The sequence below is a fragment of the Pseudophryne corroboree genome (genome assembly GCF_028390025.1).
Source record: "Pseudophryne corroboree isolate aPseCor3 chromosome 11 unlocalized genomic scaffold, aPseCor3.hap2 SUPER_11_unloc_2, whole genome shotgun sequence".
Taxonomy (NCBI): domain Eukaryota; kingdom Metazoa; phylum Chordata; class Amphibia; order Anura; family Myobatrachidae; genus Pseudophryne; species Pseudophryne corroboree.
In genome coordinates this window covers 969,159-995,344 of record NW_026967478.1, presented here as the reverse complement: position 1 = coordinate 995,344, position 26,186 = coordinate 969,159, and the positions used below count along the sequence as shown (strand labels likewise).

General features: G+C 34.6%; 2 non-coding genes across 2 annotated transcripts; both read right to left on the bottom strand.

Annotated features, from left to right (window-relative positions):
* Window positions 1–18,250: 18,250 nt before the first annotated feature.
* Window positions 18,251–18,324, bottom strand: TRNAN-AUU (transfer RNA asparagine (anticodon AUU)). Its single transcript has one exon. It is a non-coding gene; the product is annotated as a tRNA-Asn (tRNA).
* A 4,599-nt stretch (window positions 18,325–22,923) lies between these two features.
* Window positions 22,924–22,997, bottom strand: TRNAN-AUU (transfer RNA asparagine (anticodon AUU)). The gene has a single exon. It is a non-coding gene; the product is annotated as a tRNA-Asn (tRNA).
* Between the last annotated feature and the right edge of the window lie 3,189 nt (window positions 22,998–26,186).

Genomic DNA, 26,186 nt, shown 5'->3' with positions numbered 1-26,186 from the left:
GTTTTAATAGTATATTGACAGTATTGTTTTCTTTCAAAAATCCACTTCATTTTCTTTACCCTATTATTAAAATGGTAATTGACAAAAACAAACTACATTGTCACCAGAAGAGCAATACAAAATGTACAAGTGATATATTAAAATCATATTTCCAGCTTGAATTTCAATGATGCATTGGGGCAACGATTTTGTGAGAAACATCTTCACCCTTAAATAAAGATTTTCTTAATTCCTTACCTGTGTGCTAATTAGATATCACCTTGTTTTCATATTAAACAGACTTCCACATGAGAAAGCAGCAAGGATGCAGTGGCGTTAATGTTTCCTGGTGTCAACTTGTATTATTTTAGTAGACATTGAAATGAGGATGCATCTTGCTGCCTTTCCAATGAAGCAAGTTTAATTTAGTAATAGGTGAAAAACCATCCTTACAAAGGTGTTAATCAGAGACTTGGCTTTGTGGACACTTTTCAGAGAACAAATTTGTTAGCATAAAAATAAAGCCAGAAAATGAAGAGCTGTTTAATCACTCAATTGGATTTTTCTGCCAGCATATTTTTTTTCTCTGCAACCCACTGCTAAATTGTGCTTCCTAGCTGTTTTTATAAAATCACTGAATCAAATCTAACTCTGATTACATCAGAGAAGGCCAGGTACCCTACACCATAACAGGGGGTTTGAAATTTTGACTTGTCTACTTAAAGATCACCAAAATCTGATAACAAGGTCAATTAGGTCCCTGGGTGGGATTGAACCACCAACCTTATGGTTAATAGCCGTACATACTAACTGATTGCGCCACAGAGACACTTTGCAAAAGCCCATACTGACAAAGGCTAATAAGCATTCATCTAAAACGTTTCCTAGAAAAACTTTAAAAAGTCAATAATCTGGAGAGTTTTTGTAAGATGTTTCTTCCATCAACCAACGAAGAAACACATTGGTACTTTCCCATGATGAGTGAGTGCTTCAGGATCTCTTGAACTTACATGTGCAGCAGAGTACTGCAATGGAAGCATGCTGGGCCCATAACCCAGAGGTAGGCAGATTGAAACTATCCTCTGCTATATGCATTTTTTTTGTTAATTAAAGTAATCCAAAACTGGGATTGATATTTTGTCTCTTTTATTTTTACTTAAAGTACAATAACTTTTACCATTTTAATTTGTTTTAATAGTATATTGACAGTATTGTTTTCTTTCAAAAATCCACTTCATTTTCTTTACCCTATTATTAAAATGGTAATTGACAAAAACAAACTACATTGTCACCAGAAGAGCAATACAAAATGTACAAGTGATATATTAAAATCATATTTCCAGCTTGAATTTCAATGATGCATTGGGGCAACGATTTTGTGAGAAACATCTTCACCCTTAAATAAAGATTTTCTTAATTCCTTACCTGTGTGCTAATTAGATATCACCTTGTTTTCATATTAAACAGACTTCCACATGAGAAAGCAGCAAGGATGCAGTGGCGTTAATGTTTCCTGGTGTCAACTTGTATTATTTTAGTAGACATTGAAATGAGGATGCATCTTGCTGCCTTTCCAATGAAGCAAGTTTAATTTAGTAATAGGTGAAAAACCATCCTTACAAAGGTGTTAATCAGAGACTTGGCTTTGTGGACACTTTTCAGAGAACAAATTTGTTAGCATAAAAATAAAGCCAGAAAATGAAGAGCTGTTTAATCACTCAATTGGATTTTTCTGCCAGCATATTTTTTTTCTCTGCAACCCACTGCTAAATTGTGCTTCCTAGCTGTTTTTATAAAATCACTGAATCAAATCTAACTCTGATTACATCAGAGAAGGCCAGGTACCCTACACCATAACAGGGGGTTTGAAATTTTGACTTGTCTACTTAAAGATCACCAAAATCTGATAACAAGGTCAATTAGGTCCCTGGGTGGGATTGAACCACCAACCTTATGGTTAATAGCCGTACATACTAACTGATTGCACCACAGAGACACTTTGCAAAAGTCCATACTGACAAAGGCTAATAAGCATTCATCTAAAACGTTTCCTAGAAAAACTTTAAAAAGTCAATAATCTGGAGAGTTTTTGTAAGATGTTTCTTCCATCAACCAACGAAGAAACACATTGGTACTTTCCCATGATGAGTGAGTGCTTCAGGATCTCTTGCACTAACATGTGCAGCAGAGTACTGCAATGGAAGCATGCTGGGCCCATAACCCAGAGGTAGGCAGATTGAAACTATCCTCTGCTATATGCATTTTTTTTGTTAATTAAAGTAATCCAAAACTGGGATTGATATTTTGTCTCTTTTATTTTTACTTAAAGTACAATAACTTTTACCATTTTAATTTGTTTTAATAGTATATTGACAGTATTGTTTTCTTTCTAAAATCCACTTCATTTTCTTTACCCTATTATTAAAATGGTAATTGACAAAAACAAACTACATTGTCACCAGAAGAGCAATACAAAATGTACAAGTGATATATTAAAATCATATTTCCAGCTTGAATTTCAATGATGCATTGGGGCAACGATTTTGTGAGAAACATCTTCACCCTTAAATAAAGATTTTCTTAATTCCTTACCTGTGTGCTAATTAGATATCACCTTGTTTTCACATTAAACAGACTTCCACATGAGAAAGCAGCAAGGATGCAGTGGCGTTAATGTTTCCTGGTGTCAACCTGTATTATTTCAGTAGACATTGAAATGAGGATGCATCTTGCTGCCTTTCCAATGAAGCAAGTTTAATTTAGTAATAGGTGAAAAACCATCCTTACAAAGGTGTTAATCAGAGACTTGGCTTTGTGGACACTTTTCAGAGAACAAATTTGTTAGCATAAAAATAAAGCCAGAAAATGAAGAGCTGTTTAATCACTCAATTGGATTTTTCTGCCAGCATATTTTTTTTCTCTGCAACCCACTGCTAAATTGTGCTTCCTAGCTGTTTTTATAAAATCACTGAATCAAATCTAACTCTGATTACATCAGAGAAGGCCAGGTACCCTACACCATAACAGGGGGTTTGAAATTTTGACTTGTCTACTTAAAGATCACCAAAATCTGATAACAAGGTCAATTAGGTCCCTGGGTGGGATTGAACCACCAACCTTTTGGTTAATAGCCGTACATACTAACTGATTGCGCCACAGAGACACTTTGCAAAAGTCCATACTGACAAAGGCTAATAAGCATTCATCTAAAACGTTTCCTAGAAAAACTTTAAAAAGTCAATAATCTGGAGAGTTTTTGTAAGATGTTTCTTCCATCACCCAACGAAGAAACACATTGGTACTTTCCCATGATGAGTGAGTGCTTCAGGATCTCTTGAACTTACATGTGCAGCAGAGTACTGCAATGGAAGCATGCTGGGCCCATAACCCAGAGGTAGGCAGATTGAAACTATCCTCTGCTATATGCATTTTTTTTTTGTTAATTAAAGTAATCCAAAACTGGGATTGATATTTTGTCTCTTTTATTTTTACTTAAAGTACAATAACTTTTACCATTTTAATTTGTTTTAATAGTATATTGACAGTATTGTTTTCTTTCAAAAATCCACTTCATTTTCTTTACCCTATTATTAAAATGGTAATTGACAAAAACAAACTACATTGTCACCAGAAGAGCAATACAAAATGTACAAGTGATATATTAAAATCATATTTCCAGCTTGAATTTCAATGATGCATTGGGGCAACGATTTTGTGAGAAACATCTTCACCCTTAAATAAAGATTTTCTTAATTCCTTACCTGTGTGCTAATTAGATATCACATTGTTTTCATATTAAACAGACTTCCACATGAGAAAGCAGCAAGGATGCAGTGGCGTTAATGTTTCCTGGTGTCAACTTGTATTATTTCAGTAGACATTGAAATGAGGATGCATCTTGCTGCCTTTCCAATGAAGCAAGTTTAATTTAGTAATAGGTGAAAAACCATCCTTACAAAGGTGTTAATCAGAGACTTGGCTTTGTGGACACTTTTCAGAGAACAAATTTGTTAGCATAAAAATAAAGCCAGAAAATAAAGAGCTGTTTAATCACTCAATTGGATTTTTCTGCCAGCATATTTTTTTTCTCTGCAACCCACTGCTAAATTGTGCTTCCTAGCTGTTTTTATAAAATCACTGAATCAAATCTAACTCTGATTACATCAGAGAAGGCCAGGTACCCTACACCATAACAGGGGGTTTGAAATTTTGACTTGTCTACTTAAAGATCTCCAAAATCTGATAACAAGGTCAATTAGGTCCCTGGGTGGGATTGAACCACCAACCTTTTGGTTAATAGCCGTACATACTAACTGATTGCGCCACAGAAACACTTTGCAAAAGTCCATACTGACAAAGGCTAATAAGCATTCATCTAAAACGTTTCCTAGAAAAACTTTAAAAAGTCAATAATCTGGAGAGTTTTTGTAACATGTTTCTTCCATCAACCAACGAAGAAACACATTGGTACTTTCCCATGATGAGTGAGTGCTTCAGGATCTCCTGAACTTACATGTGCAGCAGAGTACTGCAATGGAAGCATGCTGGGCCCATAACCCAGAGGTAGGCAGATTGAAACTATCCTCTGCTATATGCATTTTTTTTGTTAATTAAAGTAATCCAAAACTGGGATTGATATTTTGTCTCTTTTATTTTTACTTAAAGTACAATAACTTTTACCATTTTAATTTGTTTTAATAGTATATTGACAGTATTGTTTTCTTTCAAAAATCCACTTCATTTTCTTTACCCTATTATTAAAATGGTAATTGACAAAAACAAACTACATTGTCACCAGAAGAGCAATACAAAATGTACAAGTGATATATTAAAATCATATTTCCAGCTTGAATTTCAATGATGCATTGGGGCAACGATTTTGTGAGAAACATCTTCACCCTTAAATAAAGATTTTCTTAATTCCTTACCTGTGTGCTAATTAGATATCACCTTGTTTTCATATTAAACAGACTTCCACATGAGAAAGCAGCAAGGATGCAGTGGCGTTAATGTTTCCTGGTGTCAACTTGTATTATTTTAGTAGACATTGAAATGAGGATGCATCTTGCTGCCTTTCCAATGAAGCAAGTTTAATTTAGTAATAGGTGAAAAACCATCCTTACAAAGGTGTTAATCAGAGACTTGGCTTTGTGGACACTTTTCAGAGAACAAATTTGTTAGCATAAAAATAAAGCCAGAAAATGAAGAGCTGTTTAATCACTCAATTGGATTTTTCTGCCAGCATATTTTTTTTCTCTGCAACCCACTGCTAAATTGTGCTTCCTAGCTGTTTTTATAAAATCACTGAATCAAATCTAACTCTGATTACATCAGAGAAGGCCAGGTACCCTACACCATAACAGGGGGTTTGAAATTTTGACTTGTCTACTTAAAGATCACCAAAATCTGATAACAAGGTCAATTAGGTCCCTGGGTGGGATTGAACCACCAACCTTATGGTTAATAGCCGTACATACTAACTGATTGCGCCACAGAGACACTTTGCAAAAGCCCATACTGACAAAGGCTAATAAGCATTCATCTAAAACGTTTCCTAGAAAAACTTTAAAAAGTCAATAATCTGGAGAGTTTTTGTAAGATGTTTCTTCCATCAACCAACGAAGAAACACATTGGTACTTTCCCATGATGAGTGAGTGCTTCAGGATCTCTTGAACTTACATGTGCAGCAGAGTACTGCAATGGAAGCATGCTGGGCCCATAACCCAGAGGTAGGCAGATTGAAACTATCCTCTGCTATATGCATTTTTTTTGTTAATTAAAGTAATCCAAAACTGGGATTGATATTTTGTCTCTTTTATTTTTACTTAAAGTACAATAACTTTTACCATTTTAATTTGTTTTAATAGTATATTGACAGTATTGTTTTCTTTCAAAAATCCACTTCATTTTCTTTACCCTATTATTAAAATGGTAATTGACAAAAACAAACTACATTGTCACCAGAAGAGCAATACAAAATGTACAAGTGATATATTAAAATCATATTTCCAGCTTGAATTTCAATGATGCATTGGGGCAACGATTTTGTGAGAAACATCTTCACCCTTAAATAAAGATTTTCTTAATTCCTTACCTGTGTGCTAATTAGATATCACCTTGTTTTCATATTAAACAGACTTCCACATGAGAAAGCAGCAAGGATGCAGTGGCGTTAATGTTTCCTGGTGTCAACTTGTATTATTTTAGTAGACATTGAAATGAGGATGCATCTTGCTGCCTTTCCAATGAAGCAAGTTTAATTTAGTAATAGGTGAAAAACCATCCTTACAAAGGTGTTAATCAGAGACTTGGCTTTGTGGACACTTTTCAGAGAACAAATTTGTTAGCATAAAAATAAAGCCAGAAAATGAAGAGCTGTTTAATCACTCAATTGGATTTTTCTGCCAGCATATTTTTTTTCTCTGCAACCCACTGCTAAATTGTGCTTCCTAGCTGTTTTTATAAAATCACTGAATCAAATCTAACTCTGATTACATCAGAGAAGGCCAGGTACCCTACACCATAACAGGGGGTTTGAAATTTTGACTTGTCTACTTAAAGATCACCAAAATCTGATAACAAGGTCAATTAGGTCCCTGGGTGGGATTGAACCACCAACCTTATGGTTAATAGCCGTACATACTAACTGATTGCGCCACAGAGACACTTTGCAAAAGTCCATACTGACAAAGGCTAATAAGCATTCATCTAAAACGTTTCCTAGAAAAACTTTAAAAAGTCAATAATCTGGAGAGTTTTTGTAAGATGTTTCTTCCATCAACCAACGAAGAAACACATTGGTACTTTCCCATGATGAGTGAGTGCTTCAGGATCTCTTGCACTAACATGTGCAGCAGAGTACTGCAATGGAAGCATGCTGGGCCCATAACCCAGAGGTAGGCAGATTGAAACTATCCTCTGCTATATGCATTTTTTTTGTTAATTAAAGTAATCCAAAACTGGGATTGATATTTTGTCTCTTTTATTTTTACTTAAAGTACAATAACTTTTACCATTTTAATTTGTTTTAATAGTATATTGACAGTATTGTTTTCTTTCTAAAATCCACTTCATTTTCTTTACCCTATTATTAAAATGGTAATTGACAAAAACAAACTACATTGTCACCAGAAGAGCAATACAAAATGTACAAGTGATATATTAAAATCATATTTCCAGCTTGAATTTCAATGATGCATTGGGGCAACGATTTTGTGAGAAACATCTTCACCCTTAAATAAAGATTTTCTTAATTCCTTACCTGTGTGCTAATTAGATATCACCTTGTTTTCACATTAAACAGACTTCCACATGAGAAAGCAGCAAGGATGCAGTGGCGTTAATGTTTCCTGGTGTCAACCTGTATTATTTCAGTAGACATTGAAATGAGGATGCATCTTGCTGCCTTTCCAATGAAGCAAGTTTAATTTAGTAATAGGTGAAAAACCATCCTTACAAAGGTGTTAATCAGAGACTTGGCTTTGTGGACACTTTTCAGAGAACAAATTTGTTAGCATAAAAATAAAGCCAGAAAATGAAGAGCTGTTTAATCACTCAATTGGATTTTTCTGCCAGCATATTTTTTTTCTCTGCAACCCACTGCTAAATTGTGCTTCCTAGCTGTTTTTATAAAATCACTGAATCAAATCTAACTCTGATTACATCAGAGAAGGCCAGGTACCCTACACCATAACAGGGGGTTTGAAATTTTGACTTGTCTACTTAAAGATCACCAAAATCTGATAACAAGGTCAATTAGGTCCCTGGGTGGGATTGAACCACCAACCTTTTGGTTAATAGCCGTACATACTAACTGATTGCGCCACAGAGACACTTTGCAAAAGTCCATACTGACAAAGGCTAATAAGCATTCATCTAAAACGTTTCCTAGAAAAACTTTAAAAAGTCAATAATCTGGAGAGTTTTTGTAAGATGTTTCTTCCATCACCCAACGAAGAAACACATTGGTACTTTCCCATGATGAGTGAGTGCTTCAGGATCTCTTGAACTTACATGTGCAGCAGAGTACTGCAATGGAAGCATGCTGGGCCCATAACCCAGAGGTAGGCAGATTGAAACTATCCTCTGCTATATGCATTTTTTTTTTGGTTAATTAAAGTAATCCAAAACTGGGATTGATATTTTGTCTCTTTTATTTTTACTTAAAGTACAATAACTTTTACCATTTTAATTTGTTTTAATAGTATATTGACAGTATTGTTTTCTTTCAAAAATCCACTTCATTTTCTTTACCCTATTATTAAAATGGTAATTGACAAAAACAAACTACATTGTCACCAGAAGAGCAATACAAAATGTACAAGTGATATATTAAAATCATATTTCCAGCTTGAATTTCAATGATGCATTGGGGCAACGATTTTGTGAGAAACATCTTCACCCTTAAATAAAGATTTTCTTAATTCCTTACCTGTGTGCTAATTAGATATCACATTGTTTTCATATTAAACAGACTTCCACATGAGAAAGCAGCAAGGATGCAGTGGCGTTAATGTTTCCTGGTGTCAACTTGTATTATTTCAGTAGACATTGAAATGAGGATGCATCTTGCTGCCTTTCCAATGAAGCAAGTTTAATTTAGTAATAGGTGAAAAACCATCCTTACAAAGGTGTTAATCAGAGACTTGGCTTTGTGGACACTTTTCAGAGAACAAATTTGTTAGCATAAAAATAAAGCCAGAAAATAAAGAGCTGTTTAATCACTCAATTGGATTTTTCTGCCAGCATATTTTTTTTCTCTGCAACCCACTGCTAAATTGTGCTTCCTAGCTGTTTTTATAAAATCACTGAATCAAATCTAACTCTGATTACATCAGAGAAGGCCAGGTACCCTACACCATAACAGGGGGTTTGAAATTTTGACTTGTCTACTTAAAGATCTCCAAAATCTGATAACAAGGTCAATTAGGTCCCTGGGTGGGATTGAACCACCAACCTTTTGGTTAATAGCCGTACATACTAACTGATTGCGCCACAGAAACACTTTGCAAAAGTCCATACTGACAAAGGCTAATAAGCATTCACCTAAAACGTTTCCTAGAAAAACTTTAAAAAGTCAATAATCTGGAGAGTTTTTGTAACATGTTTCTTCCATCAACCAACGAAGAAACACATTGGTACTTTCCCATGATGAGTGAGTGCTTCAGGATCTCCTGAACTTACATGTGCAGCAGAGTACTGCAATGGAAGCATGCTGGGCCCATAACCCAGAGGTAGGCAGATTGAAACTATCCTCTGCTATATGCATTTTTTTTGTTAATTAAAGTAATCCAAAACTGGGATTGATATTTTGTCTCTTTTATTTTTACTTAAAGTACAATAACTTTTACCATTTTAATTTGTTTTAATAGTATATTGACAGTATTGTTTTCTTTCAAAAATCCACTTCATTTTCTTTACCCTATTATTAAAATGGTAATTGACAAAAACAAACTACATTGTCACCAGAAGAGCAATACAAAATGTACAAGTGATATATTAAAATCATATTTCCAGCTTGAATTTCAATGATGCATTGGGGCAACGATTTTGTGAGAAACATCTTCACCCTTAAATAAAGATTTTCTTAATTCCTTACCTGTGTGCTAATTAGATATCACCTTGTTTTCATATTAAACAGACTTCCACATGAGAAAGCAGCAAGGATGCAGTGGCGTTAATGTTTCCTGGTGTCAACTTGTATTATTTTAGTAGACATTGAAATGAGGATGCATCTTGCTGCCTTTCCAATGAAGCAAGTTTAATTTAGTAATAGGTGAAAAACCATCCTTACAAAGGTGTTAATCAGAGACTTGGCTTTGTGGACACTTTTCAGAGAACAAATTTGTTAGCATAAAAATAAAGCCAGAAAATGAAGAGCTGTTTAATCACTCAATTGGATTTTTCTGCCAGCATATTTTTTTTCTCTGCAACCCACTGCTAAATTGTGCTTCCTAGCTGTTTTTATAAAATCACTGAATCAAATCTAACTCTGATTACATCAGAGAAGGCCAGGTACCCTACACCATAACAGGGGGTTTGAAATTTTGACTTGTCTACTTAAAGATCACCAAAATCTGATAACAAGGTCAATTAGGTCCCTGGGTGGGATTGAACCACCAACCTTATGGTTAATAGCCGTACATACTAACTGATTGCGCCATAGAGACACTTTGCAAAAGCCCATACTGACAAAGGCTAATAAGCATTCATCTAAAACGTTTCCTAGAAAAACTTTAAAAAGTCAATAATCTGGAGAGTTTTTGTAAGATGTTTCTTCCATCAACCAACGAAGAAACACATTGGTACTTTCCCATGATGAGTGAGTGCTTCAGGATCTCTTGCACTTACATGTGCAGCAGAGTACTGCAATGGAAGCATGCTGGGCCCATAACCCAGAGGTAGGCAGATTGAAACTATCCTCTGCTATATGCATTTTTTTTGTTAATTAAAGTAATCCAAAACTGGGATTGATATTTTGTCTCTTTTATTTTTACTTAAAGTACAATAACTTTTACCATTTTAATTTGTTTTAATAGTATATTGACAGTATTGTTTTCTTTCAAAAATCCACTTCATTTTCTTTACCCTATTATTAAAATGGTAATTGACAAAAACAAACTACATTGTCACCAGAAGAGCAATACAAAATGTACAAGTGATATATTAAAATCATATTTCCAGCTTGAATTTCAATGATGCATTGGGGCAACGATTTTGTGAGAAACATCTTCACCCTTAAATAAAGATTTTCTTAATTCCTTACCTGTGTGCTAATTAGATATCACCTTGTTTTCATATTAAACAGACTTCCACATGAGAAAGCAGCAAGGATGCAGTGGCGTTAATGTTTCCTGGTGTCAACTTGTATTATTTTAGTAGACATTGAAATGAGGATGCATCTTGCTGCCTTTCCAATGAAGCAAGTTTAATTTAGTAATAGGTGAAAAACCATCCTTACAAAGGTGTTAATCAGAGACTTGGCTTTGTGGACACTTTTCAGAGAACAAATTTGTTAGCATAAAAATAAAGCCAGAAAATGAAGAGCTGTTTAATCACTCAATTGGATTTTTCTGCCAGCATATTTTTTTTCTCTGCAACCCACTGCTAAATTGTGCTTCCTAGCTGTTTTTATAAAATCACTGAATCAAATCTAACTCTGATTACATCAGAGAAGGCCAGGTACCCTACACCATAACAGGGGGTTTGAAATTTTGACTTGTCTACTTAAAGATCACCAAAATCTGATAACAAGGTCAATTAGGTCCCTGGGTGGGATTGAACCACCAACCTTATGGTTAATAGCCGTACATACTAACTGATTGCGCCACAGAGACACTTTGCAAAAGTCCATACTGACAAAGGCTAATAAGCATTCATCTAAAACGTTTCCTAGAAAAACTTTAAAAAGTCAATAATCTGGAGAGTTTTTGTAAGATGTTTCTTCCATCAACCAACGAAGAAACACATTGGTACTTTCCCATGATGAGTGAGTGCTTCAGGATCTCTTGCACTAACATGTGCAGCAGAGTACTGCAATGGAAGCATGCTGGGCCCATAACCCAGAGGTAGGCAGATTGAAACTATCCTCTGCTATATGCATTTTTTTTGTTAATTAAAGTAATCCAAAACTGGGATTGATATTTTGTCTCTTTTATTTTTACTTAAAGTACAATAACTTTTACCATTTTAATTTGTTTTAATAGTATATTGACAGTATTGTTTTCTTTCTAAAATCCACTTCATTTTCTTTACCCTATTATTAAAATGGTAATTGACAAAAACAAACTACATTGTCACCAGAAGAGCAATACAAAATGTACAAGTGATATATTAAAATCATATTTCCAGCTTGAATTTCAATGATGCATTGGGGCAACGATTTTGTGAGAAACATCTTCACCCTTAAATAAAGATTTTCTTAATTCCTTACCTGTGTGCTAATTAGATATCACCTTGTTTTCATATTAAACAGACTTCCACATGAGAAAGCAGCAAGGATGCAGTGGCGTTAATGTTTCCTGGTGTCAACTTGTATTATTTCAGTAGACATTGAAATGAGGATGCATCTTGCTGCCTTTCCAATGAAGCAAGTTTAATTTAGTAATAGGTGAAAAACCATCCTTACAAAGGTGTTAATCAGAGACTTGGCTTTGTGGACACTTTTCAGAGAACAAATTTGTTAGCATAAAAATAAAGCCAGAAAATGAAGAGCTGTTTAATCACTCAATTGGATTTTTCTGCCAGCATATTTTTTTTCTCTGCAACCCACTGCTAAATTGTGCTTCCTAGCTGTTTTTATAAAATCACTGAATTAAATCTAACTCTGATTACATCAGAGAAGGCCAGGTACCCTACACCATAACAGGGGGTTTGAAATTTTGACTTGTCTACTTAAAGATCACCAAAATCTGATAACAAGGTCAATTAGGTCCCTGAGTGGGATTGAACCACCAACCTTTTGGTTAATAGCCGTACATACTAACTGATTGCGCCACAGAGACACTTTGCAAAAGTCTATACTGACAAAGGCTAATAAGCATTCATCTAAAACGTTTCCTAGAAAAACTTTAAAAAGTCAATAATCTGGAGAGTTTTTGTAAGATGTTTCTTCCATCAACCAACGAAGAAACACATTGGTACTTTCCCATGATGAGTGAGTGCTTCAGGATCTCTTGAACTTACATGTGCAGCAGAGTACTGCAATGGAAGCATGCTGGGCCCATAACCCAGAGGTAGGCAGATTGAAACTATCCTCTGCTATATGCATTTTTTTTTTGTTAATTAAAGTAATCCAAAACTGGGATTGATATTTTGTCTCTTTTATTTTTACTTAAAGTACAATAACTTTTACCATTTTAATTTGTTTTAATAGTATATTGACAGTATTGTTTTCTTTCAAAAATCCACTTCATTTTCTTTACCCTATTATTAAAATGGTAATTGACAAAAACAAACTACATTGTCACCAGAAGAGCAATACAAAATGTACAAGTGATATATTAAAATCATATTTCCAGCTTGAATTTCAATGATGCATTGGGGCAACGATTTTGTGAGAAACATCTTCACCCTTAAATAAAGATTTTCTTAATTCCTTACCTGTGTGCTAATTAGATATCACCTTGTTTTCATATTAAACAGACTTCCACATGAGAAAGCAGCAAGGATGCAGTGGCGTTAATGTTTCCTGGTGTCAACTTGTATTATTTTAGTAGACATTGAAATGAGGATGCATCTTGCTGCCTTTCCAATGAAGCAAGTTTAATTTAGTAATAGGTGAAAAACCATCCTTACAAAGGTGTTAATCAGAGACTTGGCTTTGTGGACACTTTTCAGAGAACAAATTTGTTAGCATAAAAATAAAGCCAGAAAATGAAGAGCTGTTTAATCACTCAATTGGATTTTTCTGCCAGCATATTTTTTTTCTCTGCAACCCACTGCTAAATTGTGCTTCCTAGCTGTTTTTATAAAATCACTGAATCAAATCTAACTCTGATTACATCAGAGAAGGCCAGGTACCCTACACCATAACAGGGGGTTTGAAATTTTGACTTGTCTACTTAAAGATCACCAAAATCTGATAACAAGGTCAATTAGGTCCCTGGGTGGGATTGAACCACCAACCTTATGGTTAATAGCCGTACATACTAACTGATTGCGCCACAGAGACACTTTGCAAAAGTCCATACTGACAAAGGCTAATAAGCATTCATCTAAAACGTTTCCTAGAAAAACTTTAAAAAGTCAATAATCTGGAGAGTTTTTGTAAGATGTTTCTTCTATCAACCAACGAAGAAACACATTGGTACTTTCCCATGATGAGTGAGTGCTTCAGGATCTCTTGCACTTACATGTGCAGCAGAGTACAGCAATGGAAGCATGCTGGGCCCATAACCCAGAGGTAGGCAGATTGAAACTATCCTCTGCTATATGCATTTTTTTGTTTGTTAATTAAAGTAATCCAAAACTGGGATTGATATTTTGGCTCTTTTATTTTTACTTAAAGTACAATAACTTTTACCATTTTAATTTGTTTTAATAGTATATTGACAGTATTGTTTTCTTTCAAAAATCCACTTAATTTTCTTTACCCTATTATTAAAATGGTAATTGACAAAAACAAACTACATTGTCACCAGAAGAGCAATACAAAATGTACAAGTGATATATTAAAATCATCTTTCCAGCTTGAATTTCAATGATGCATTGGGGCAACGATTTTGTGAGAAACATCTTCACCCTTAAATAAAGATTTTCTTAATTCCTTACCTGTGTGCTAATTAGATATCACCTTGTTTTCACATTAAACAGACTTCCACATGAGAAAGCAGCAAGGATGCAGTGGCGTTAATGTTTCCTGGTGTCAACCTGTATTATTTCAGTAGACATTGAAATGAGGATGCATCTTGCTGCCTTTCCAATGAAGCAAGTTTAATTTAGTAATAGGTGAAAAACCATCCTTACAAAGGTGTTAATCAGAGACTTGGCTTTGTGGACACTTTTCAGAGAACAAATTTGTTAGCATAAAAATAAAGCCAGAAAATAAAGAGCTGTTTAATCACTCAATTGGATTTTTCTGCCAGCATATTTTTTTTCTCGGCAACCCACTGCTAAATTGTGCTTCCTAGCTGTTTTTATAAAATCACTGAATCAAATCTGATTACATCAGAGAAGGCCAGGTACCCTACACCATAACAGGGGGTTTGAAATTTTGACTTGTCTACTTAAAGATCACCAAAATCTGATAACAATGTCAATTACGTCCCTGGGTGGGATTGAACCACCAACCTTTTGGTTAATAGCCGTACACACTAACTGATTGCGCCACAGAGACACTTTGCAAAAGTACATACTGACAAATGCTAATAAGCATTCATCTAAAATGTTTCCTAGAAAAACTTAAAAAAGTCAATAATCTGGAGAGTTTTTGTAAGATGTTTCTTCTATCAACCAACGAAGAAACACATTGGTACTTTCCCATGATGAGTGAGTGCTTCAGGATCTCTTGCACTTACATGTGCAGCAGAGTACAGCAATGGAAGCATGCTGGGCCCATAACCCAGAGGTAGGCAGATTGAAACTATCCTCTGCTATATGCATTTTTTTGTTTGTTAATTAAAGTAATCCAAAACTGGGATTGATATTTTGGCTCTTTTATTTTTACTGAAAGTACAATAACTTTTACCATTTTAATTTGTTTTAATAGTATATTGACAGTATTGTTTTCTTTCAAAAATCCACTTAATTTTCTTTACCCTATTATTAAAATGGTAATTGACAAAAACAAACTACATTGTCACCAGAAGAGCAATACAAAATGTACAAGTGATATATTAAAATCATATTTCCAGCTTGAATTTCAATGATGCATTGGGGCAACGATTTTGTGAGAAACATCTTCACCCTTAAATAAAGATTTTCTTAATTCCTTACCTGTGTGCTAATTAGATATCACCTTGTTTTCACATTAAACAGACTTCCACATGAGAAAGCAGCAAGGATGCAGTGGCGTTAATGTTTCCTGGTGTCAACCTGTATTATTTCAGTAGACATTGAAATGAGGATGCATCTTGCTGCCTTTCCAATGAAGCAAGTTTAATTTAGTAATAGGTGAAAAACCATCCTTACAAAGGTGTTAATCAGAGACTTGGCTTTGTGGACACTTTTCAGAGAACAAATTTGTTAGCATAAAAATAAAGCCAGAAAATAAAGAGCTGTTTAATCACTCAATTGGATTTTTCTGCCAGCATATTTTTTTTCTCTGCAACCCACTGCTAAATTGTGCTTCCTAGCTGTTTTTATAAAATCACTGAATCAAATCTAACTCTGATTACATCAGAGAAGGCCAGGTACCCTACACCATAACAGGGGGTATGAAATTTGACTTGTCTACTTAAAGATCACCAAAATCTGATAACAAGGTCAATTAGGTCCCTGGGTGGGATTGAACCACCAACCTTTTGGTTAATAGCCGTACATACTAACTGATTGCGCCACAGAGACACTTTGCAAAAGTCCATACTGACAAAGGCTAATAAGCATTCATCTAAAACGTTTCCTAGAAAAACTTTAAAAAGTCAATAATCTGGAGAGTTTTTGTAAGATGTTTCTTCCATCAACCAACGAAGAAACACATTGGTACTTTCCCATGATGAGTGAGTGATTCAGGATCTCTTGAACTTACATGTGCAGCAGAGTACTGCAATGGAAGCATGCTGGGCCCATAACCCAGAGGTAGGCAGATTGAAACTATCCTCTGCTGTATGCATTTTTTTTTGTTAATTAAAGTAATCCAAAACTGGGATTGATATTTTGTCTCTTTTATTTTTACTTAAAGTACAATAACTTTTACCATTTTAATTTGTTTTAATAGTATATTGACAGTATTGTTTTCTTTCAAAAATCCACTTCATTTTCTTTACCCTATTATTAAAATGGTAATTGACAAAAACAAACTACATTGTCACCAGAAGAGCAATACAAAATGTACAAGTGATATATTAAAATCATCTTTCCAGCTTGAATTTCAATGATGCATTGGGTCAACAATTTTGTGAGAAACATCTTCACCCTTAAATAAAGATTTTCTTAATTCCTTACCTGTGTGCTAATTAGATATCACCTTGTTTTCACATTAAACAGACTTCCACATGAGAAAGCAGCAAGGATGCAGTGGCGTTAATGTTTCCTGGTGTCAACCTGTATTATTTCAGTAGACATTGAAATGAGGATACATCTTGCTGCCTTTCCAATGAAGCAAGTTTAATTTAGTAATAGGTGAAAAACCATCCCTACAAAGGTGTTAATCAGAGACTTGGCTTTGTGGACACTTTTCAGAGAACAAATTTGTTAGCATAAAAATAAAGCCAGAAAATGAAGAGCTGTTTAATCACGCAATTTGATTTTTTTGCCAGCATATTTCTTTTTCTCTGCAACCCACTGCTAAATTGTGCTTCCTAGATGTTTTTATAAAATCACTGAATCAAATCTAACTCTGATTACATCAGAGAAGGCCAGGTACCCTACACCATAACAGGGGGTATGAAATTTGACTTGTCTACTTAAAGATCACCAAAAACTGATAACAAGGTCAATTACGTCCCTGGGTGGGATTGAACCACCAACCTTTTGGTTAATAGCCGTACACACTAACTGATTGCGCCACAGAGACACTTTGCAAAAGTACATACTGACAAATGCTAATAAGCATTCATCTAAAACGTTTCCTAGAAAAACTTAAAAAAATCAATAATCTGGAGAATTTTTGTAAGATGTTTCTTCTATCAACCAACGAAGAAACACATTGGTACTTTCCCATGATGAGTGAGTTCTTCAGGATATCTTGCACTTACATGTGCAGCAGAGTACAGCAATGGAAGCATGCTGGGCCCATAACCCAGAGGTAGGCAGATTGAAACTATCCTCTGCTATATGCATTTTTTTGTTTGTTAATTAAAGTAATCCAAAACTGGGATTGATATTTTGTCTCTTTTATTTTTACTTAAAGTACAATAACTTTTACCATTTTAATTTGTTTTAATAGTATATTGACAGTATTGTTTTCTTTCAAAAATCCACTTCATTTTCTTTACCCTATTATTAAAATGGTAATTGACAAAAACAAACTACATTGTCACCAGAAGAGCAATACAAAATGTACAAGTGATATATTAAAATCATCTTTCCAGCTTGAATTTCAATGATGCATTGGGTCAACAATTTTGTGAGAAACATCTTCACCCTTAAATAAAGATTTTCTTAATTCCTTACCTGTGTGCTAATTATATATCACCTTGTTTTCACATTAAACAGACTTCCACATGAGAAAGCAGCAAGGATGCAGTGGCGTTAATGTTTCCTGGTGTCAACTTGTATTATTTCAGTAGACATTGAAATGAGGATGCATCTTGCTGCCTTTCCAATGAAGCAAGTTTAATTTAGTAATAGGTGAAAAACCATCCTTACAAAGGTGTTAATCAGAGACTTGGCTTTGTGGACACTTTTCAGAGAACAAATTTGTTAGCATAAAAATAAAGCCAGAAAATGAAGAGCTCTTTAATCACTCGATTGGATTTTTCTGCCAGCATATTTTTTTTCTCTGCAACCCACTGCTAAATTGTGCTTCCTAGCTGTTTTTTATAAAATCACTGAATCAAATCTAACTCTGATTACATCAGAGAAGGCCATGTACCCTACACCATAAGAGGAGGTTTGACATTTTGACTTGTCTACTTAAATATCACCAAAATCTGATCACAAGGTTAATTACGTCCCTGGGTGGGATTGAACCACCAACCTTTTGGTTAATAGCCAAACACACTAACCGATTGCGCCACAGAGACACTTTGCAAAAAGTACATACTGACAAAGGCTAATAAGCATACATCTAGAACGTTTCCTAGAAAAACATTAAAAAATCAATAATCTGGAGAGTTTTTGTAAGATGTTTCTTCCATCAACCAACGAATAAACACATTGGTACTTTGCCATGATGAGTGAGTGCTTCAGGATCTCTTGCACTTACATGGGCAGCAGAGTACTGCAATGGAAGCATGCTGGACCCATAACCCAGAGGTAGGCAGATTGAAACTATCCTTTGCTATATGCATTTTTTTTGTTAATTTAAGTAATCAAAACTGGGATTGATATTTTTGCTCTTTTATTTTTACTTAAAGTACAATAACTTTTACCATTTTAATTTGTTTTAATAGTATATTGACAGTATAGTTTTCTTTCAAAAATCCACTTAATTTTCTTTACCCTGTTATTAAAATGGTAATTGACAAAAAAACTACATTGTCACCAGAAGAGCAATACAAAATGTACAAGTGATATATTAAAATCATCTTTCCAGCTTGAATTTCAATGATGCATTGGGGCAACAATTTTGTGAGAAACATCTTCACCCTTAAATAAAGATTTTCTTAATTCCTTACCTGTGTGCTAATTAGATATCACCTTGTTTTCACATTAAACAGACTTCCACATGAGAAAGCAGCAAGGATGCAGTGGCGTTAATGTTTCCTGGTGTCAACCTGTATTATTTCAGTAGACATTGAAATGAGGATGCATCTTGCTGCCTTTCCAATGAAGCAAGTTTAATTTAGTAATAGGTGAAAAACCATCCCTACAAAGGTGTTAATCAGAGACTTGGCTTTGTGGACACTTTTCAGAGAACAAATTTGTTAGCATAAAAATAAAGCCAGAAAATGAAGAGCTGTTTAATCACGCAATTTGATTTTTTTGCCAGCATATTTCTTTTTCTCTGCAACCCACTGCTAAATTGTGCTTCCTAGATGTTTTTATAAAATCACTGAATCAAATCTAACTCTGATTACATCAGAGAAGGCCAGGTACCCTACACCATAACAGGGGGTATGAAATTTGACTTGTCTACTTAAAGATCACCAAAATCTGATAACAAGGTCAATTAGGTCCCTGGGTGGGATTGAACCACCAACCTTTTGGTTAATAGCCATACATACTAACTGATTGCGCCACAGAGACACTTTGCGAAAGTCTATACTGACAAAGGCTAATAAGCATTCATCTAAAACGTTTCCTAGAAAAACTTTAAAAAGTCAATAATCTGGAGAGTTTTTGTAAGATGTTTCTTCCATCAACCAACGAAGAAACACATTGGTACTTTCCCATGATGAGTGAGTGCTTCAGGATCTCTTGAACTTACATGTGCAGCAGAGTACTGCAATGGAAGCATGCTGGGCCCATAACCCAGAGGTAGGCAGATTGAAACTATCCTCTGCTATATGCATTTTTTTTTGTTAATTAAAGTAATCCAAAACTGGGATTGATATTTTGTCTCTTTTATTTTTACTTAAAGTACAATAACTTTTACCATTTTAATTTGTTTTAATAGTATATTGACAGTATTGTTTTCTTTCAAAAATCCACTTCATTTTCTTTACCCTATTATTAAAATGGTAATTGACAAAAACAAACTACATTGTCACCAGAAGAGCAATACAAAATGTACAAGTGATATATTAAAATCATCTTTCCAGCTTGAATTTCAATGATGCATTGGGTCAACGATTTTGTGAGAAACATCTTCACCCTTAAATAAAGATTTTCTTAATTCCATACCTGTGTGCTAATTAGATATCACCTTGTTTTCACATTAAACAGACTTCCACATGAGAAAGCAGCAAGGATGCAGTGGCGTTAATGTTTCCTGGTGTCAACCTGTATTATTTCAGTAGACATTGAAATGAGGATGCATCTTGCTGCCTTTCCAATGAAGCAAGTTTAATTTAGTAATAGGTGAAAAACCATCCCTACAAAGGTGTTAATCAGAGACTTGGCTTTGTGGACACTTTTCAGAGAACAAATTTGTTAGCATAAAAATAAAGCCAGAAAATGAAGACCTGTTTAATCGCGCAATTTGATTTTTTTGCCAGCATATTTCTTTTTCTCTGCAACCCACTGCTAAATTGTGCTTCCTAGATGTTTTTATAAAATCACTGAATCAAATCTAACTCTGATTACATCAGAGAAGGCCAGGTACCCTACACCATAACAGGGGGTATGAAATTTGACTTGTCTACTTAAAGATCACCAAAATCTGATAACAATGTCAATTACGTCCCTGGGTGGGATTGAACCACCAACCTTTTGGTTAATAGCCGTACACACTAACTGATTGCGCCACAGAGACACTTTGCAAAAAGTACATACTGACAAATGCTAATAAGCATTCATCTAAAACGTTTCCTAGAAAAACTTAAAAAAGTCAATAATCTGGAGAGTTTTTGTAAGATGTTTCATCTATCAACCAACGAAGAAACACATTGGTACTTTCCCATGATGAGTGAGTGCTTCAGGATCTCTTGCACTTACATGTGCAGCAGAGTACAGCAATGGAAGCATGCTGGGCCCATAACCCAGAGGTAGGCAGATTGAAACTATCCTCTGCTATATGCATTTTTTTGTTTGTTAATTAAAGTAATCCAAAACTGGGATTGATATTTTGGCTCTTTTATTTTTACTGAAAGTACAATAACTTTTACCATTTTAATTTGTTTTAATAGTATATTGACAGTATTGTTTTCTTTCAAAAATCCACTTCATTTTCTTTACCCTATTATTAAAATGGTAATTGACAAAAACAAACTACATTGTCACCAGAAGAGCAATACAAAATGTACAAGTGATATATTAAAATCATCTTTCCAGCTTGAATTTCAATGATGCATTGGGGCAACGATTTTGTGAGAAACATCTTCACCCTTAAATAAAGATTTTCTTAATTCCTTACCTGTGTGCTAATTAGATATCACCTTGTTTTCACATTAAACAGACTTCCACATGAGAAAGCAGCAAGGATGCAGTGGCATTAATGTTTCCTAGTGTCAACCTGTATTATTTCAGTAGACATTGAAATGAGGATGCATCTTGCTGCCTTTCCAATGAAGCAAGTTTAATTTAGTAATAGGTGAAAAACCATCCTTACAAAGGTGTTAATCAGAGACTTGGCTTTGTGGACACTTTTCAGAGAACAAATTTGTTAGCATAAAAATAAAGCAAGAAAATAAAGAGCTGTTTAATCACTCAATTGGATTTTTCTGCCAGCATATTTTTTTTCTCTGCAACCCACTGCTAAATTGTGCTTCCTAGCTGTTTTTATAAAATCACTGAATCAAATCTAACTCTGATTACATCAGAGAAGGCCAGGTACCCTACACCATAACAGGGGGTTTGAAATTTTGACTTGTCTACTTAAAGATCACCAAAATCTGATAACAAGGTCAATTAGGTCCCTGGGTGGGATTGAACCACCAACCTTTTGGCTAATAGCCGTACATACTAACTGATTGCGCCACAGAGACACTTTGCAAAAGTCCATACTGACAAAGGCTAATAAGCATTCATCTAAAACGTTTCCTAGAAAAACTTTAAAAAGTCAATAATCTGGAGAGTTTTTGTAAGATGTTTCTTCCATCAACCAACAAAGAAACACATTGGTACTTTCCCATGATGAGTGAGTGCTTCAGGATCTCTTGAACTTACATGTGCAGCAGAGTACTGCAATGGAAGCATGCTGGGCCCATAACCCAGAGGTAGGCAGATTGAAACTATCCTCTGCTATATGCATTTTTTTTTTGTTAATTAAAGTAATCCAAAACTGGGATTGATATTTTGTCTCTTTTATTTTTACTTAAAGTACAATAACTTTTACCATTTTAATTTGTTTTAATAGTATATTGACAGTATTGTTTTCTTTCAAAAATCCACTTCATTTTCTTTACCCTATTATTAAAATGGTAATTGACAAAAACAAACTACATTGTCACCAGAAGAGCAATACAAAATGTACAAGTGATATATTAAAATCATCTTTCCAGCTTGAATTTCAATGTTGCATTGGGTCAACAATTTTGTGAGAAACATCTTCACCCTTAAATAAAGATTTTCTTAATTCCTTACCTGTGTGCTAATTAGATATCACCTTGTTTTCACATTAAACAGACTTCCACATGAGAAAGCAGCAAGGATGCAGTGGCGTTAATGTTTCCTGGTGTCAACTTGTATTATTTCAGTAGACATTGAAATGAGGATGCATCTTGCTGCCTTTCCAATGAAGCAAGTTTAATTTAGTAATAGGTGAAAAACCATCCTTACAAAGGTGTTAATCAGAGACTTGGCTTTGTGGACACTTTTCAGAGAACAAATTTGTTAGCATAAAAATAAAGCCAGAAAATGAAGAGCTGTTTAATCACTCGATTGGATTTTTCTGCCAGCATATTTTTTTTCTCTGCAACCCACTGCTAAATTGTGCTTCCTAGCTGTTTTTATAAAATCACTGAATCAAATCTAACTCTGATTACATCAGAGAAGGCCAGGTACCCTACACCATAACAGGGGGTTTGAAATTTTGACTTGTCTACTTAAAGATCACCAAAATCTGATAACAAGGTTAATTACGTCCCTGGGTGGGATTGAACCACCAACCTTTTGGTTAATAGCCAAACACACTAACCGATTGCGCCACAGAGACACTTTGCAAAAGTCCATACTGACAAAGGCTAATAAGCATTCATCTAAAACGTTTCCTAGAAAAACTTAAAAAAGTCAATAATCTGGAGAGTTTTTGTAAGATGTTTCTTCTATCAACCAACGAAGAAACACATTGGTACTTTCCCATGATGAGTGAGTGCTTCAGGATCTCTTGCACTTACATGTGCAGCAGAGTACAGCAATGGAAGCATGCTGGGCCCATAACCCAGAGGTAGGCAGATTGAAACTATCCTCTGCTATATGCATTTTTTTGTTTGTTAATTAAAGTAATCCAAAACTGGGATTGATATTTTGGCTCTTTTATTTTTACTGAAAGTACAATAACTTTTACCATTTTAATTTGTTTTAATAGTATATTGACAGTATTGTTTTCTTTCAAAAATCCACTTCATTTTCTTTACCCTATTATTAAAATGGTAATTGACAAAAACAAACTACATTGTCACCAGAAGAGCAATACAAAATGTACAAGTGATATATTAAAATCATATTTCCAGCTTGAATTTCAATGATGCATTGGGGCAACGATTTTGTGAGAAACATCTTCACCCTTAAATAAAGATTTTCTTAATTCCTTACCTGTGTGCTAATTAGATATCACCTTGTTTTCACATTAAACAGACTTCCACATGAGAAAGCAGCAAGGATGCAGTGGCGTTAATGTTTCCTGGTGTCAACCTGTATTATTTCAGTAGACATTGAAATGAGGATGCATCTTGCTGCCTTTCCAATGAAGCAAGTTTAATTTAGTAATAGGTGAAAAACCATCCTTACAAAGGTGTTAATCAGAGACTTGGCTTTGTGGACACTTTTCAGAGAACAAATTTGTTAGCATAAAAATAAAGCCAGAAAATAAAGAGCTGTTTAATCACTCAATTGGATTTTTCTGCCAGCATATTTTTTTTCTCTGCAACCCACTGCTAAATTGTGCTTCCTAGCTGTTTTTATAAAATCACTGAATCAAATCTAACTCTGATTACATCAGAGAAGGCCAGGTACCCTACACCATAACAGGGGGTTTGAAATTTTGACTTGTCTACTTAAAGATCACCAAAATCTGATAACAAGGTCAATTAGGTCCCTGGGTGGGATTGAACCACCAACCTTTTGGTTAATAGCCGTACATACTAACTGATTGCGCCACAGAGACACTTTGCGAAAGTCCATACTGACAAAGGCTAATAAGCATTCATCTAAAACGTTTCCTAGAAAAACTTTAAAAAGTCAATAATCTGGAGAGTTTTTGTAAGATGTTTCTTCCATCAACCAACGAAGAAACACATTGGTACTTTCCCATGATGAGTGAGTGATTCAGGATCTCTTGAACTTACATGTGCAGCAGAGTACTGCAATGGAAGCATGCTGGGCCCATAACCCAGAGGTAGGCAGATTGAAACTATCCTCTGCTGTATGCATTTTTTTTTTGTTAATTAAAGTAATCCAAAACTGGGATTGATATTTTGTCTCTTTTATTTTTACTTAAAGTACAATAACTTTTACCATTTTAATTTGTTTTAATAGTATATTGACAGTATTGTTTTCTTTCAAAAATCCACTTCATTTTCTTTACCCTATTATTAAAATGGTAATTGACAAAAACAAACTACATTGTCACCAGAAGAGCAATACAAAATGTACAAGTGATATATTAAAATCATCTTTCCAGCTTGAATTTCAATGATGCATTGGGTCAACAATTTTGTGAGAAACATCTTCACCCTTAAATAAAGATTTTCTTAATTCCTTACCTGTGTGCTAATTAGATATCACCTTGTTTTCACATTAAACAGACTTCCACATGAGAAAGCAGCAAGGATGCAGTGGCGTTAATGTTTCCTGGTGTCAACCTGTATTATTTCAGTAGACATTGAAATGAGGATACATCTTGCTGCCTTTCCAATGAAGCAAGTTTAATTTAGTAATAGGTGAAAAACCATCCCTACAAAGGTGTTAATCAGAGACTTGGCTTTGTGGACACTTTTCAGAGAACAAATTTGTTAGCATAAAAATAAAGCCAGAAAATGAAGAGCTGTTTAATCACGCAATTTGATTTTTTTGCCAGCATATTTCTTTTTCTCTGCAACCCACTGCTAAATTGTGCTTCCTAGATGTTTTTATAAAATCACTGAATCAAATCTAACTCTGATTACATCAGAGAAGGCCAGGTACCCTACACCATAACAGGGGGTATGAAATTTGACTTGTCTACTTAAAGATCACCAAAAACTGATAACAAGGTCAATTACGTCCCTGGGTGGGATTGAACCACCAACCTTTTGGTTAATAGCCGTACACACTAACTGATTGCGCCACAGAGACACTTTGCAAAAGTACATACTGACAAATGCTAATAAGCATTCATCTAAAACGTTTCCTAGAAAAACTTAAAAAAATCAATAATCTGGAGAATTTTTGTAAGATGTTTCTTCTATCAACCAACGAAGAAACACATTGGTACTTTCCCATGATGAGTGAGTTCTTCAGGATATCTTGCACTTACATGTGCAGCAGAGTACAGCAATGGAAGCATGCTGGGCCCATAACCCAGAGGTAGGCAGATTGAAACTATCCTCTGCTATATGCATTTTTTTTTTGTTAATTAAAGTAATCCAAAACTGGGATTGATATTTTGTCTCTTTTATTTTTACTTAAAGTACAATAACTTTTACCATTTTAATTTGTTTTAATAGTATATTGACAGTATTGTTTTCTTTCAAAAATCCACTTCATTTTCTTTACCCTATTATTAAAATGGTAATTGACAAAAACAAACTACATTGTCACCAGAAGAGCAATACAAAATGTACAAGTGATATATTAAAATCATCTTTCCAGCTTGAATTTCAATGATGCATTGGGTCAACAATTTTGTGAGAAACATCTTCACCCTTAAATAAAGATTTTCTTAATTCCTTACCTGTGTGCTAATTATATATCACCTTGTTTTCACATTAAACAGACTTCCACATGAGAAAGCAGCAAGGATGCAGTGGCGTTAATGTTTCCTGGTGTCAACTTGTATTATTTCAGTAGACATTGAAATGAGGATGCATCTTGCTGCCTTTCCAATGAAGCAAGTTTAATTTAGTAATAGGTGAAAAACCATCCTTACAAAGGTGTTAATCAGAGACTTGGCTTTGTGGACACTTTTCAGAGAACAAATTTGTTA